Source organism: Zophobas morio, unplaced genomic scaffold, assembly GCF_036711695.1.
Source record: "Zophobas morio isolate AGI-343-1 ecotype UQ-CSIRO unplaced genomic scaffold, CSIRO_AGI_Zmor_V1 ptg000006l, whole genome shotgun sequence".
NCBI classification, from domain to species: Eukaryota; Metazoa; Arthropoda; class Insecta; order Coleoptera; family Tenebrionidae; genus Zophobas; species Zophobas morio.
The window spans coordinates 5686787-5704004 of NW_026972111.1; positions in this window are offsets into that span (position 1 = coordinate 5686787).

Genomic DNA, 17218 nt, shown 5'->3' on the forward strand with positions numbered 1-17218 from the left:
TATTGTTTAAAAAAAATGACACTTGGGGCCCCCGAGAAGGTATCACATTTTTAATCAAAAATACAGTTGGAGCCTCCGAGAAGGTTTCGAGTTCTTAAAAAAATGGCACTAGGGCCTCCCAAGAAGGTTTCACAGCCACATTCTTAAAAAAATGACACTTGGAGTCCCCGGCAAGGTTTCACACTTTAAAAAAAAATGACACTTGGGGTCCCCGGCAAGGTTTCACTTTTCAAAAAAATGACACTTGGGGCCCACGAGAAGGTTTCACATTCTTCAAAAAATGACACTTGGGGCCCCCGAGAAGGTTTCACATTCTTCAAAAAAATGAGACTTGGAGCCCCCAAGAAGGTTTCACATTCTTCAAAAAAATGACACTTAGGGCCCCCGAGAAAGTTTCACACTTTACAAAAAAAATGACACTTAGGGCCCCCGAGAAGGTTTCACACTTTTCAAAACAAAGACACTTGGGGCCCCGAGGTTTTACATTAAAAAAAAACACTTGGGGCCCTCGAGAAGGTTTCACATTCTTAAAAAAATGACACTTAGGGCCCCCCAGAAGGCTTCACACTTTTTAAAAAAATGACACTTTGGGCCCCCGAGTAAGTTTCACACTTTTCAAAAAAAATGACACTTAGGGCCCCCGAGAAGGTTTCACACTTTTCAATACAAAGACACTTGGGGCCCCGAGAAGGTTTCACATTTAAAAAAAAGACACTTTGGGCCCCCGAGAAGGTTTCACACTTTTCAAAAAAATTACGCTTGGGGCCCCCGAGAACGTTTCACATTAAAAAAAAAGACACTTGGGGCCCCCGAGAAGGTTTCACATTTAAAAAAAAAGACAAGTGGGCCCCCCGAGAAGATTTCACATTTTTAATCAAAACGACGGTTGGAGCCGATAAGAAGGTTTCAGATTCTTTAAAAAAAATGACAGTTGGGGCTTGGGGAAGATTTCACATTCTTAATCAAAAAGACAATTGGAGTACCCGAGAAGGTTTCACATTTTTCAAAAAAATGACACTTGAAGTCCCTGAGAAGGTTTCACATTTTTTAAAACTGACACTTGGGGCCCTGACAAGGTTTGACATTATTAAAAAAAATACTTGGGGCCCCTGAGAAGGTTTCTGATTCTTAAAAAAATACAATTCAGACCCCCGAGAAGGTTTCATATTGTTTAAAAAAAATGACACTTGGAACCCCCGAGAAGGTTTCACATTTTTAATCAAAAATACAGTTGGAGCCTCCGAGAAGGTTTCGAATTCTTAAAAAAAATGGCACTAGGGCCTCCCAAGAAGGTTTCACAGTCTTTAAAAAAAATGACACTTGGGATCCCCGGCAAGGTTTCACACTTTAAAAAAAAATTACACTTGGGGTCCCCGGCAAGGTTTCACTTTTCAAAAAAATGACACTTGGGGCCCACGAGAAGGTTTCACATTCTTCAAAAAATGACACTTGGGGCCCCCGAGAAGGTTTCACATTCTTCAAAAAAATGACACTTAGGGACCCCGAGAAAGTTTCACACTTTAAAAAAAAAAAAACACTTAGGGCCCCCGAGAAGGTTTCACACTTTTCAAAACAAAGACACTTGGGGCCCCGAGGTTTTACATTTAAAAAAAACACTGGGGCCATCGAGAAGGTTTCACGTTCTTAAAAAAATGACACTTAGGGCCCCCCAGAAGGCTTCACACTTTTAAAAAAAATGACACTTTGGGCCCCCGAGTAAGTTTCACACTTTTCAAAAAAAATAACACTTAGGGCCCCCGAGAAGGTTTCACACTTTTCAATACAAAGACACTTGGAGCCCCGAGAAGGTTTCACATTTAAAAAAAAGACACTTGGGGCCCTCGAGAAGGTTTCACATTCTTCAATAAAATGACACTTTAGGCCCCCGAGAAGGTTTCACATTAAAAAAAGACACTTGGGGCCCCCGAGAAGGTTTCACATTAAAAAAAAGACACGTGCCCCCCCCCCGAGAAGGTTTCACATTTTTAATCAAAACGACAGTTGGAGCCGATAAGAAGGTTTCAGATTCTTCAAAAAAAAATGGCACTTGGGGCTTGAGGAAGATTTCACATTCTTAATCAAAAAGACAATTGGAGTACCCGAGAAGGTTTCACATTCTTTAAAAAAATAACACTTGGGGTCCCTGAGAAGGTTTCACATTTTTTAAAAACTGACACTTGGGGCCCTGAGAAAGTTTGACATTATTAAAAAAAATACTTGGGGGCCTTGAGAAGGTTTCTGATTCTTAAAAAAATACAATTCAGACCCCCGAGAAGGTTTCATATTGTTTAAAAAAAATAACACTTGGGGCCCCCGAGAAGGTATCACATTTTTAATCAAAAAGACAGTTGGAGCCTCCGAGAAGGTTTCGAATTCTTAAAAAAAATGGCACTAGGGCCTCCCAAGAAGGTTTCACAGTTTTAGAGAAAATGACACTTGGGGTCCCCGGCAAGGTTTCACACTTTTCAAAAAAATGACACTTGGGGTCCCCGGCAAGGTTTCACACTTTTCAAAAAAATCACACTTGGAGCCCACGAGAAGGTTTCACATTCTTCAAAAAAGTGACACTTGCGGCCCCCGAGAAGGTTTCACATTCTTCAAAAAAAATGACACTTAGGGCCCCCGAGAAAGTTTCACACTTTTCAAAACAAAGACACTTGGGGCCCCGAGGTTTTACATTAAAAAAAAACACTTGGGGTCCCCGGCAAGGTTTCACACTTTTCAAAAGAATGACGCTTGGTGTCCCCGGCAAGGTTTCACACTTTTCAAAAAAATCACACTTGGAGCCCACGAGAAGGTTTCACATTCTTCAAAAAAATGACACTTGGGGTCCCCGAGAAGGTTTCACATTCTTCAAAAAAATGACACTTGGGGCCCCCGAGAAGGTTTCACATTCTTCAAAAAAATGACACTTAGGGACCCCGAGAAAGTTTCACACTTTACAAAAAAAAAATGACACTTTGGGCCCCCGAGAAGGTTTCACACTTTTCAAAACAAAGACACTTAGGGCCCCCCAGAAGGCTTCACACTTTTTAAAAAAATGACACTTTGGGCCCCCGAGTAAGTTTCACACTTTTCAATAAAAATGACACTTAGGGATCCCGAAAAGGTTTCACACTTTTCAATACAAAGACACTTGGAGTCCCGAGAAGGTTACACATAAAAAAAGACACTTGGGGCCCTCGAGAAGGTTTCACATTCTTCAAAAAAATGACACTTTGGGCCCTCGAGAAGGTTTCACATTAAAAAAAAGACACTTGGGGCCCCCGAAAAGATTTCACATTAAAAAAAAAAAGACACGTGGGCCCCCCGAGAAGGTTTCACATTTTTAATCAAAACGACAGTTGGAGCCGATAAGAAGGTTTCAGATTCTTCAAAAAAAATTGCACTTGGGGCTTGAGGAAGATTTCACATTCTTAATCAAAAAGACAACTGGAGTACCCGAGAAGGTTTCACATTCTTTAAAAAAATAACACTTGGGGTCCCTGAGATGTTTTCACATTTTTTAAAAACTGACACTTGGGGCCCTGAGAAAGTTTGACATTATTAAAAAAAAATACTTGGGGGCCTTGAGAAGGTTTCTGATTCTTAAAAAAATACAATTCGGACCCCCGAGAAGGTTTCACATTGTTAAAAAAACATTACACTTGGGGCCCCCGAGAAGCTTTCACATTTTTTAAAAAAGATTTGTATACGGGGTGTTTCTTTAATGGAACACTTATATTCTCTTAGAGAACATATCATTTACCAATAAACGATCTGCCCAAATCAGCCTTATCTTAGCAAGTACTAGCCCCGCCCACCCGCCCTTTTCTCATTGTAACGACAAATTTTATTTCTGTTCAGTATAGGATGCACCTTTCATTCAGAGCAGATAAAATTAATAACAAAAATGGAGACGAGGTGGGTGGGCGGGGTTAATTAGATGTTCTCCTCAAGAATGGGAGTGGAAACATAGAACGTAAGCTGTACAAAAGTGAAAAAAAATCGCCAATTGTAACTTTTTTGTTGTACTGTTTGCTATAAGATGTATTTGTTATTTCGGCTTTCTTACTTCATCTGGATGTTTTATTAATTCATTTAAAATATATATATGCATACAGGGTATGTTTCAAATGGAACAAGAAAAGATCTGCCAAAATCAGTCTTATCTTAACAAGTGATATTGATAATTTTAAGCATTGAAATGATTATAATTTGTAATGTCATGTTGTAATGTCATTTGAAGCCACAGATGCACAAAGCATTAAAAAAGCTCAAGAATTTCTGAATAAAGCAAACATTAAAAATGAACTCTTGTACATTAAAACTCACTTTAAAATTATTGCTGATGCAATAGAACAATTAGAAACTATAGGTTTAAAATTAAACCAAAGTATGTAAATTGTGGAAAAAGTGTATACATCTTTAAAAAACACACCAGGAAAGGTGGGGGAAATGGCGTTCCAAAAATTATGTTCTCTATTAAAAAAGAATCCAGGATACGATTTTATATGTTCAGTAAATAACGTAATTTGCGGTAATGGAAATGCTACCAACAATGAATACATAAATGAAAACCACCACTTCTTGTGATGTGGAACGCACGTTTTCAAAACTTAAAAGTGCTTTAAGCGATCAAAGGCGTAAATTTACAATCGAAAATTTAGAGAAATATATACCTAGTTTGCTTTTGTGACTCATTTTAAATACCTGAATTATTATTTTACTTTTTGTTAAATACGACTTGCTTTAATTTGATCGCCACTTTTTTGCGATAACTTAGAATTAGTGGACGTAACTATAGACCCTTTGTTTATTTAATCATTTTTTTGTTTGTTACACAAAATATTTGTTTCTATAATGTTTTGTTTAACGTTTTTTTTTGATACATATTTTTTTGATGTATGCTTTTTCGTTGTGCAAATATTTTTTCCTCCAGGTTTTTAACCTAAACTAAGATTTTTATAACCTAATTCGTCAATTTTGGGACCTAAAAATGTCTCCTTTTATTCACTTTTTAACGACCTAAAATCCGAAGCCTACTAATTAATCGTCAACAAATTTTTTTGGTTGATTTGTTTTCGAGATGCAAGGGTAACTTGATTTTTTTTTAAAGCCACTACCATATAATTAATACATTTTTACTTCCCAAGCGTAAACGACTGAGTTTTCTCGACACTCGTTGGACTCGACTCCCCTGAATAATAATCGTTCCCGCAGATGGCCTCTATTTCTTTAGTAACCGTGTCAACAAATATATGTGTTATTTTTTGGTTTCTTGCAATTTGGTTCCAAATCAACATTAGTTTGTTGTTTTTGTCGATTTTTGTTCTAGAATTTCTATATTTGATTTAATAATTATGAATTAGGGACCAAAGTGGAAAAAATAACAAGATTATCTAAAAACAAAAATAACAAAATTTTAAAATTTTGCGCTAATTTTGCGGGGCAGTGTATTATCAGCAATTTATCAGTAATTTAGTTTTTAATTATAATACTAACACAATAAATAAATATGAAGAATGTTTTTGATTTGCGATAAAATCGAAATTCAGTTGATATTGTTATCAGTCATAGGGAAAAACCGATGATCTTGTTAGCTGGTTATCGTTAAGATCAAATAGTTTTTATACGAAAATAATTCATTTTTAAGATATAAATTTCACAACACTGCAGGTGTATCGAACGAACGAAAAATAATAATTTAAGCGCAGTAAATACGTTTTCCTTTCTTTTATTTGGTGGGAAAACCATGTGCTGATACACCGTTATATTTGCCATGCTCTGGGCACTTAAAAAATTGACAATAAGATAAATGTTTAAAATTAAGTGTTGAATTCGAGTCCAAAATTTAAATTCTAGAATTACATTGTGGTCACGACGTTGATCCATCGTTATGTCTTTCTTTTTCCGTTTTTCATGTTTAATCAACGTACGTACAGGAAGATATTTAAACTGCAATTTTTGGTGGATTATTCAAAACATTCTTTCAAGCAGTGTAACTGAATTCATTTAGAGTTACAATTTACAACTGTTTTCAAAGGTACCACCATTTAAAGGTTCCACATCAAAATCTTCTTTTTGAAATCGAATTCTCATGAAGCAGTGAGTACACAGAATTAGAAAGGCTGACTCTTGTTGATTATTTTCGAAAACACTTTTTCATTGTCTTTAAATATTACTGATCTAACTTATATAAAATTTTGAATGTGTACCTTTAGTTCATATTTGTCTAAAAAGATTTCGCAAGTGTGACAAACAAGATTTTTTCTATTATCGCAGCAAAATTTAAAAATAAACATTTCAAGTGACACTTCTGACAATTCATTTAAAATTGACACTTGACTTGACAATATTTACATATTTATTGATAGAGCTTCAAGTAAGCCATTAGTAACAAATGAAACATGTGGCTTGTCTAGTAAGAAATTGTTTATCAACAAAAAACATTAATGATATTGGTACCAAATATGAAAACTTGACTACGAAAATTGAAAAAATATTAGATTTATGGCTTAAACTTCGTAGTAAACCAACTCCTTGGTTTAGTGAAGATATAAGGCTATTAAAGAAAGAGATACCAAATACAGAGTATTTAAGACTACAGGAAATAAAGAGGACTGGGCAGAATATAAAACACATAGAAATAAGGTAGTTTGCTTAATAAGAAGACAAAAGACTGATTATTATGAAACTGTGATAGATGGAAATAAATATAATCAAAAAACAATGTGGAAAACTCTCAAAACATTATTAGGATCAAGTAAATGTAATACAGACATAAGTGAAATAAATTTTTTAGGAAATATAATAAATAAAAAAGAAATAATAGCAAAAAAGTTAAATGAATTTTATGTAAATAGCATTGATGAACTATTGCATTCCGCAACCAACACAAACATGGAAAATTCAAGAGTCCAATATCAAAATCAATAACTTCAAAATACTTGATATGCGAGAACCAAAAAACGTTGTTATATCTTTAAAAAGTACAGGTAGTCCAGATAATATTAGTGTAGACATTATAAAAAATTGCTTTGATGCAGTTGCAGAACCATTATTAAATACAGTAAACACATCTTTATTGGAATGTGTGATACCAAAAAAACTGAAATTATCAACAATTGTACCTATAAGAAAAGTACAAGGAACAATCAAGCATAATGAATTTAGACCTATAAATATGTTACCAACAATTGAAAAAATAATTGAGATGGCAGAGTACAATCAGTTGATAGAATTTATCGAGTACAACAAAATCCTAGTTCCAAATCAATCTGGCTTTAGAAAAAAACACAACTGTGAAACAGCACTACAAAATGTAATAGCAGATATGAAGGAACAAATAGAAGACACCAGAACTACAGTTGCAGTGTTCTTAGATTTCAGTAGAGCTTTCGAAACAATAGACAGAAAAATTTTATTGCAAAAGTTAAAAAATTGGTCTAAAGAGTTTAGACAGTACTTCCCTCGCTGTCGGAAACTTGACGACTGCATGCCTATTGTGTTTTTTTTCTCATTACATTTTTGTAGTGGGAATTTAAAAAAAAAATGTGATGACGTCATCAACATTTTTGCAAGGACACGTATATCAGTTGGGATAGATGTAGTGTAATGCTAAGAATAAAATTATTGTATTCCCAAATTTTCGGGAAAATGAATTGGGTCGTTTTGAATATTGATTTCTTATAATCAATAAAATAACGAAACAATTTACTCAGGTATACGGCGCCGGTGTGTAATATCTAGAGAGCGGATTTCTGTTGGGCTAGGCAAGGCCAAACTCGGTACGGCTCGTGCGGGATGCGAATTCATTGCCGTTGCGGACTGCACTTCGTTTATTTGAGATTAGAATAACGCTGTTTCGTTGCACTCTGCTGTTAATTCCCGTTCTCATTTACTTAGTCGTTTGATTAATAAATCGTTAATTATATTTATGGAATTAGTACCGATTAAACGTGACGTAGCCCGACAAAAATCCGCTGTCTGGTAATATGAAAGGCAACTGAAAATCGTTTATGTATAAACATTCTTAATTAAGATGACAAGCGTAATAGCATACGTGAGAGTCAAACAGAGAAACTGTAAACAAAACGACCATCGGTTTTATTGCTTCGACTTCCGCTTATTATATAAAACATTGGGTTTTATTTTAATTCTTGACGGTGAAATTCACAATTGGTTGATTATAAACATGTCTATTCCACATTCGCGGAACCAAGTGAACGCATAAAACAAATGCAGGTCTGTAATGTTAAAGTCGATGTAAATAAGCGTGCTACTCTTATGTTTCAAACGAGCTTTTCCTTTAACAAATTTTGTGTCTACCAAATTGGGTTGGTTGGGGTGTAATACTAATAATAAGTGTTGCCTTTAATTTAATCAATAAAATCAATTGACTTCATTAATTTTTTTGAACCACCTCTTAAGAAAATCTAAAAAATATGAATGGAATTATAAATCACAAGTACAAACTCATCATATTTTTTGCATTTTAGATAGGATTTATTCAGCAAAAGTTAAGGGTGACGTCATCAATTTTTTTAGGAGGGATGAACAAATACATTTTAAACAAAAGTTTACCATGCTTATAATAACTTTAAAATATTCCCAAGATTTCAAAGCATTCGGTTTTGTAATTTCTGATTAAATCGATAAAATAAATTCACGCCTTCATTAATTTTTTTGAGTCACCCTGCATATGCAAATCCAAAAATATGAATGGAATGATAAATCACAAGTACAGACTCATCATATTTTGTACATTTTAGATACGATTTATTCGGCAAACTTTTGAGCTGACGTCATCAGTTTTTTGTAGAAGATAACCAAATATATTTTGACTAAAAATTTATTATGCTTTTTATAACCTTACAACATCTGCAAGATTTCAAAGCATTCGGTTTTGTAGTTCCTGATTAAATCAATAAAATAAATTTACGCATTCATTAATTTTTTTGAGTCACCCTGTATATGCAAATCGAAAAAATTTGAATGGAATGATAAATCACAAGAAGAGACTCACCATATTTTGTACATTTTAGATAGGATTTATTCAGCAAAATTTTGTGGTGACATCATAAATTTTTTAGGGGGGACGACCAAATACGTTTTGATCAAAAATTTACCATGCTTATGATAATTTTAAAATATCTTCAAGATTTCGAAGCATTCGGTTTTGTAGTTCCTGAGTAAATCAGTAAAATAAATTTACGCTTTCATTTATTTTCTTGAATCACCCTGTATATGCAAATCCAAAAAATATGAATGGAGTGATAGATCACAAGTACAGACTGATCATATTTTGTACATTTTAGATATGATTTATTCGGCAAATTTTCGAGCTGACGTCATCAAGTTTTTGGAGGGGATAAGCAAATATATTTTGACTAAACATTTATTATGCTCTTTATAACCTTAAAGCATCTGCAAGATGTCAGAGCATTCCGTTTTGTAGTTCCTGATTAAATCAATAAAATATATTTACGCATTCATTAATTTTTTTGAGTCACTCTGTATATGCAAATCCAAAAAATATGAATGGAATGATAAATGACAAGTACAGGCTCATCATATTTTGTACATTTTAGATATGATTTATTCGGCAAACTTTCGAGCTGACGTCATCAAGTTTTTGGAGGGGATAAGCAAATATATTTTGACTAAACATTTATTATGCTCTTTATTACCTTAAAACATCTGCAAGATTTCAGAGCATTCGGTTTTGTAGTTCCTGATTAAATCAATAAAATATATTTACGCATTCATTAATTTTTTTGAGTCACCCTGTATATGCAAATCCAAAAAATATGAATGGAGTGATAGATCACAAGTACAGACTCATCATATTTTGTACATTTTAGATATGATTTATTTATTCCACAAACTTTTGAGCTGACGTCATCAAGTTTTTGGAGGGGATAAGCAAATATTTTTTGACTAAAGATTTGTGATGCTCTTTATAGCCTTAAAACATCATTTCAAAGCATTCTGGTTAGCAGATTAAAAATTAAATTTCAAAATGTTGTTTTATAATTTTGATTTTTTTTCCAAAAATCTGGACGTTTCGGGTGAAAAGTCGATTCAGAGTTGTAAACTACATGTGTAGGACTATGTTATTTTATACAATTGAAAACCCATTTACTATGTACAATTTTGAAGTGACGTCATCGCATTAGTGGTGGGGATGATTAGACAAATTTTGGTTAGCGTTTTACCATCTACATGATATTCTTAATATAAGTACAAAATTTCACAACAATCGGTCGAGTACTTTCGGAGATTATCTGTCTAATAAAAATCCGGGACGGCAGACGGACAGACGGACGGACAGACGGAGGGACAGACGGACGGACAGACGGACAGACGGACAGACGGACAGACGGACAGACGGACAGACGGACAAACGGACAGACAGACGGAAATGGGAGACCTATTTCTTCGTCTTCTAGGGGTCATGAAAGATCGAGAAAACGTAAAAGTAGAGAGTCGGCCGACGGACTCGATTACAATACTTCCTTTGCTTACGCTCGGGAAGTAAAAAGTATTTCTTAAAGATCATTTGAGAATCCAAACCTACCGGGAAGCCTTACCGGAGTTTTTCCATTGTCTCCAGAACCTGTTCTGACAACATGGCGTTCATCAATACCTTATTTTGATAATATAAGAAGATTCGTTTATTGCTATTGATAATTTTGTTGTGTAATTCTAAATGATAGGAGACATGTTAAGTTATTATAGAATTTAGCTCCACAGTGTCGAAATGCATCGCCGATGTTCAATACTATTTCCAACAAAAGAATCTCCAACATAATTGGGCTTATATAAAAACCTAATTTTACCATCTTAAAAACAAGTACAACCAGACCTAGGTATAATAATGTCCTAACAGGCAAAAGGAAAAATTTGTCTGCCGAAAATCTAGAAAAATATCTAATTTGTTATGCAAATTTGAATGAAAATTAGGATCACTGATTATGTAAAATAATAAAATAAATGTAAATTTCAAAGGAAACCAGACGCTGCGTAAAATTTATTTTTCCTGAAATTTGCCTAGATTTTGCTCTTTTTGGCCTAAAATTCGCTCCTTACTTATGCCCTAATGAGGTGAGACACAGGTACAATATCAAAATGTCCTGAAAAAATTAATTGAAACAGAAAAAGTTAACGTCAAAAGAAAACCAACCACAACTCTGATATTTCTTCTAAATGAATTACGTTGTAACTTGGCAAACTGATTATTTAAATGGCTCGGAATTTTTTGTTTGTTGTGAATACTACCCACAAACAAACAAAAAAAAATATTTGCACAAAAACTTAATAACTCGCTTTTAACGAAAGAATCATACCACATTGTAAACAACACAGAGAATGAAATTTTCATCAATTTTAGAATTACACGCCAACACTTTGTAGTAAAAAAAACCGACAGTAGGCCGTCAAATCCTTCCACTTTTACGCACTAATTAACTGATCAATTTTTGATTTGACAGACTCGTGCCTGTTGTTACTTTATCAAAAGTTGCAACTTCCGAACCCATTACATATAAATGCAAAAGTTCTGTCTCTTGAACTTCTTGACCCTCGAAGTTTCCGTCATTCAATAAACTTCGCGAAGAAAGAATATTAAACAACCGGGATCTATGTCCTGCGGAGTTTTCATCTGGTGCCAATTTGACGACTTTTAATTAGTTTACAACTTGCTCAACATTACAAACTTTGGAATTTTTTTTTTTTTGGAAAAGTCGACTCACCAGCATTCGTCCTGCCGGAGTCGTCCAGGCCGAAGGTAAACAGGATAGCGACGAAGACGCCGAACGTGTCCATGATGGGTCGCACACGTCCTCACCACTGGGCCGTAAGCGCACCACTAAAGCTACAGGTGCGGAGCGTCGCGACGTCCGCCGTCGCTTCCGGGGCTTGCGCAGCGAACCAGCGAAAAGGGACATATCATAACGGTTCCGCTTGGACGATTTTATGCTGAAATAATGATTGGACTGCGTCGACGTTTGTTTGGACGGCAGATGAGAAGCCAGTTTCGGTTAATGAAAGGAAAATAGAACGGTGCGGATGCGTTCGACGTCTAGGTATTGTTCGGGGGCGCAAAAAACTCCAAACGGGAGATAAGGAGGAGATGAAAGAAAGTTGGGAGTTGTTCGCTTTTAACTTTATAACGTTTTTTAATGCACCGCCGCTCGGGCGGGGGATGGAGAGCGGACACTCGCTGTGCACACAACTTACTTGGGGGAGAAAATAATGAAAAAATTTGTAAAAAAAGGCTGCGGTAAAGAGGCTGTGTAATTGACGTTTGTAATAAATGTGGCGGTTTTGTGGTGTGATGTGTGTCTGCGGTGCGAAAATTTAACAGTATGGTGGTCCGACAGCCCGTCGGCGCAATTAAATAATGAGGAAAATATTAACTGGGATAATTTCGAACGTATTTCAACCGGGAAATGTCGACAACATGAAATTGTTTAAATTGTCAGAGGTTTTGGTATTTAACGAGTTTAACAAATTCAAACAGATTTTTGTACCGTGCCAGAAATCACGAACTTCAGATTTCAATTTTATCGGTATTTTATTAACGCTCGAAAAGGCTACAAAGAGATGGAGATTTTGAGATTGGCATCCTGAACAGAGTCGCAGAGACGATTAAAATGAAACTTGGTGTGTACAATACACTTATTATTAGGGATTTATTAACTTAGAAAGAACCGTTACCTTCGCTTTTGCCGCAAATGTCTTTAGGGTAATTTCGCCGTAAAATCAATATTTCATGCAGCAAACAATTTCCTGTTTAAATGACATCATTACAAATACATATCATGTATGTGCATACTAATTATTGCGTTTGAAAAATGAATATTTTTGTTGCTTTGCAATTTGTCGTGAAAATTCGATACGAATTTTGTTCAGAAAATATTGTAACTAACTACATTGCGAAAATGTAACGGCGAATAATTCCAACTCAACTTCACTGTTAATCATTAATCGACTCAACTGGATTAGACTAGACTGGCCTGTGGTTCCCATTTAAACCAATACATTTCTTCTGGAAAGATCGCGATCGCCGCTTTCGAGGTTGTTCTGGAGTCCACTGTCGACACTTCCCCAGATTTCCAGCGAACCGTTTCTAGACTTCTTTGATCGAAAACGGTAAATTGGGTAATGCATTGGGTGATTTAATAGTTTTTTTAACATTCTTATTGACAAAATCATTTACTATTGGAAATAAATTTCTAATTTACTCAGCCACTCTATTTATGCCACGAGTTCAGCATGTTATATGGATTAAGCGAGGAAAAAATATTTATAGACGAAGCTTTGTACATGAATGTAGCAGCATCTGATGACATAAATATCACTTTTCCAACTGGAACTGGTACCGGAAAAAAAAGTTCGTTAAACCTTCACGAATAAACTTTGTAATGGTATTTTTATTTGACTGCTTTATTTTTTGAAACGCTTTGTCCACGTAGTTTATCCTTAAGGTACTCTCATCGGGAACTGACTTGATGGTACGTTTATAAGAAAAATGATTGTAGCTTGAGGTTACTCAGTTTTGATAAAGGAATATTATATATTATATTTTGGCTTTTTTTTCTTAACATACATAGCCATCTTTTCACGACAAGAAACTTAGAACATGGTTAAAATGGTACATTTATGCAAGGAAATATGGATTTTGCAATTATCGGGCAGAGCCTAATTGCAAAATCGATATTTCCTTATACAAATTTTCCATTTTAAACATGTTTTAATCTTCATGTTGTGAAAAGAAGTCAACACATATTAAAACAAAAAATTGGTCTAAAGAGTTTAGACAGTACTTCCCTCGCTGTCGGAAACTTGACGACTGCATGCCTATTGTGTTTTTTTTCTCATTACATTTTTGTAGTGGGAATTTAAAAAAAAAATGCGATGACGTCATCAACATTTTTGCAAGGACACGTATATCAGTTGGGATAGATGTAGTGTAATACTAAGAATAAAATTATTATATTCTCAAATTTTCGGGAAAATGAATTGGGTCGTTTGAATATTGATTTGTAATAATCAATAAAATAACGAAACAATTTACTCACGTATACCTACGTATCAGAGGCAACTGAAAATCGTGTATGTATAAACATTCTTAATTTAAGATGACAGGCGTAACCATTGATCTAATAAAGAAGTGGATGGAGCATTGTATACGTTTCCATACGCGAGCGAGTGTAATCAACACAAGAAAGAAATAACAAGAGTTGTTATGCATCAGTGGGAAAAGGACGGCTGACCACGTTGCACGTGCTGGGTGGCAAAAAATGCTTCATTTGAACGGGAATTAACGGGAATTAATATGTTTTCTTACGAATTTGTTCAAACAATCAATTATAACAAACGTTTGTTAATGAAAACTATATTTTTACAGTTTGCATTAAAATTATGTCTAATATGAAACAACAAAAATCATGTTAAGTGGTGGAGATAGTCTTTTAATAAAATGAAATGTATACAGAATCTACAATATATTACGAATTCAGTTAATACAATAATCTTCTACAAGTTAACTAATCTTGTAGTTCATTGGTAAATCTGAAATTTTTAGGATAAAATTAATTAAACTTTCGATAAAAGTGACAGGGTGCCTAATTAAATTAAACATATTAAAGTGGGTGGAATTTTCTAGTAAAATCTATTTTCTAAATCCACGTACAAATAATTAAAACAATAATCAATAGATATAAAATTCCCTCTTTTTGTAGCAACAATCCATTTTTTTCGTAACTCCGAATGTTTAGGGAATCTAACAAAATTTTTAAATTATAATTACGAAATCCTTCGTCTCTATATGTCATTATTACCTATGAAATGAAACAGGATTGCTTTCTTTGCACGTTCTTTGCAATTATACGCACAACACGATTTCACGGTGTTTAACAAATAGTCCGATAAAATACTTAAGAAGACTGTTAGTCATTTAAATAAGGTAACTTGAGCCTAAAAAACGTAAATTTGCAAAAATACACCTTTAAACACCATGCGACAGCACGAAAGAAACCGCCAGAAACACAGTGCTCTGCAGTTTCGCGTCAATGTTTTGCCACCCAGAGAGCCCTATCTCTGTCCCACTGTGTTGGCAACGCGCGTCTCTCTCTAAGTTACTTCCATATAATATTATTTCTATGGGCGTAACAGCATACGTGAGAGCCAAACACAGAAACTGTAAACAAAACGACCGTCGGTTTTATTGCTTCGACTTCCGCTTATTATATAAAACATTGGATTTTATTTTAATTCTTGACGGTGAAATTCACAATTGGTTGATTATAAACATGTCTATTTCACATTCGCGGAATCAAGTGAACGCATAAAACAAATGCAGGTCTGTAATGTTAAAGTCGATGTAAATAAGCGTGCTACCCTTATGTTTCAACCGAGTTTTTCCTTTAACAAATTTTGTGTCTACCAAATTGGGTTGGTTGGGGTGTAATACTAATAATAAGTGTTGCCTTTAATTTAATCAATAAAATAAATTGACTTCATTAATTTTTTTGAACCACCTCTTAAGAAAATCTAAAAAATATGAATGGAATGATAAATCACAAGTACAAACTCATCATATTTTTTGCATTTTAGATAGGATTTATTCAGCAAAATTTAAGGGTGACGTCATCAATTTTTTTAGGAGGGATGAACAAATACATTTTGAACAAAAGTTTACCATGCTTATAATAACTTTAAAATATTCCCAAGATTTCAAAGCATTCGGTTTTGTAATTCCTGATTAAATCGATAAAATAAATTCACGCCTTCATTAATTTTTTTGAGTCACCCTGCATATGCAAATCCAAAAATATGAATGGAATGATAAATCACAAGTACAGACTCATCATATTTTGTACATTTTAGATGCGATTTATTCGGAAAACTTTTGAGCTGACGTCATCAGTTTTTTGTAGAAGATAACCAAATATATTTTGACTAAAAATTTATTATGCTCTTTATAACCTTAAAACATCTGCAAGATTTCAAAGCATTCGGTTTTGTAGTTCCTGATTAAATCAATAAAATAAATTTACGCATTCATTAATTTTTTTGAGTCACTCTGTATATGCAAATCCAAAAAATATGAATGGAGTGATAAATGACAAGTACAGGCTCATCATATTTTGTACATTTTAGATATGATTTATTCGGCAAACTTTCGAGCTGACGTCATCAAGTTTTTGGAGGGGATAAGCAAATATATTTTGACTAAACATTTATTATGCTCTTTATGACCTTAAAACATCTGCAAGATTTCAGAGCATTCGGTTTTGTAGTTCCTGATTAAATCAATAAAATATATTTACGCATTCATTAATTTTTTTGAGTCACCCTGTATATGCAAATCCAAAAAATATTAATGGAGTGATAGTTCACAAGTACAGACTCATCATATTTTGTACATTTTAGATATGATTTATTCCACAAACTTTTTAGCTGACGTCATCAAGTTTTTGGAGGGGATAAGCAAATATTTTTTGACTAAAGATTTATGATGCTCTTTATAGCCTTAAAACATCTGCAACATTTCAAAGCATTCTGGTTAGCAGATTAAAAATTAAATTTCAAAATGTTGTTTTATAATTTTGATTTTTTTTCCAAAAATCTGGACGTTTCGGGTGAAAAGTCGATTCAGAGTTGTAAACTACATGTGTAGGACTATGTTATTTTATACAATTGAAAACCCATTTACTATGTACAATTTTGAAGTGACGTCATCGCTTTAGTGGTGGGGATGATTCGACAAATTTTGGTTAGCGTTTTACCATCTACATGATATTCTTAATATAAGTACAAAATTTCACAACAATCGGTCGAGTACTTTCGGAGATTATCTGTCTAATAAAAATCCGTGACAACAGACGGACAGACGGACAGACGGACAGACGGACAGACGGACAGACGGACAGACGGACAGACGGACAGACGGACAGACAGACGGAAATGGGAGACCTATTTCTTCGTCTTCTAGGGGTCATGAAAGATCGAGAAAACGTAAAAGTAGAGAGTCGGCCGACGGACTCGATTACAATACTTCCTTTGCTTACGCTCGGGAAGTAAAAAGCAAAATGTAAGCCCGCCCATCCGCCCTATCTCAATTGTGATGATTTTTTTTATTCGCAGTGAACCAAGGGGGCAGACCTTAACTGCAAAATTCTTATTTCTTTACAAGAAATTAAAAACATGTTCTTTAGTATCGTGTTGT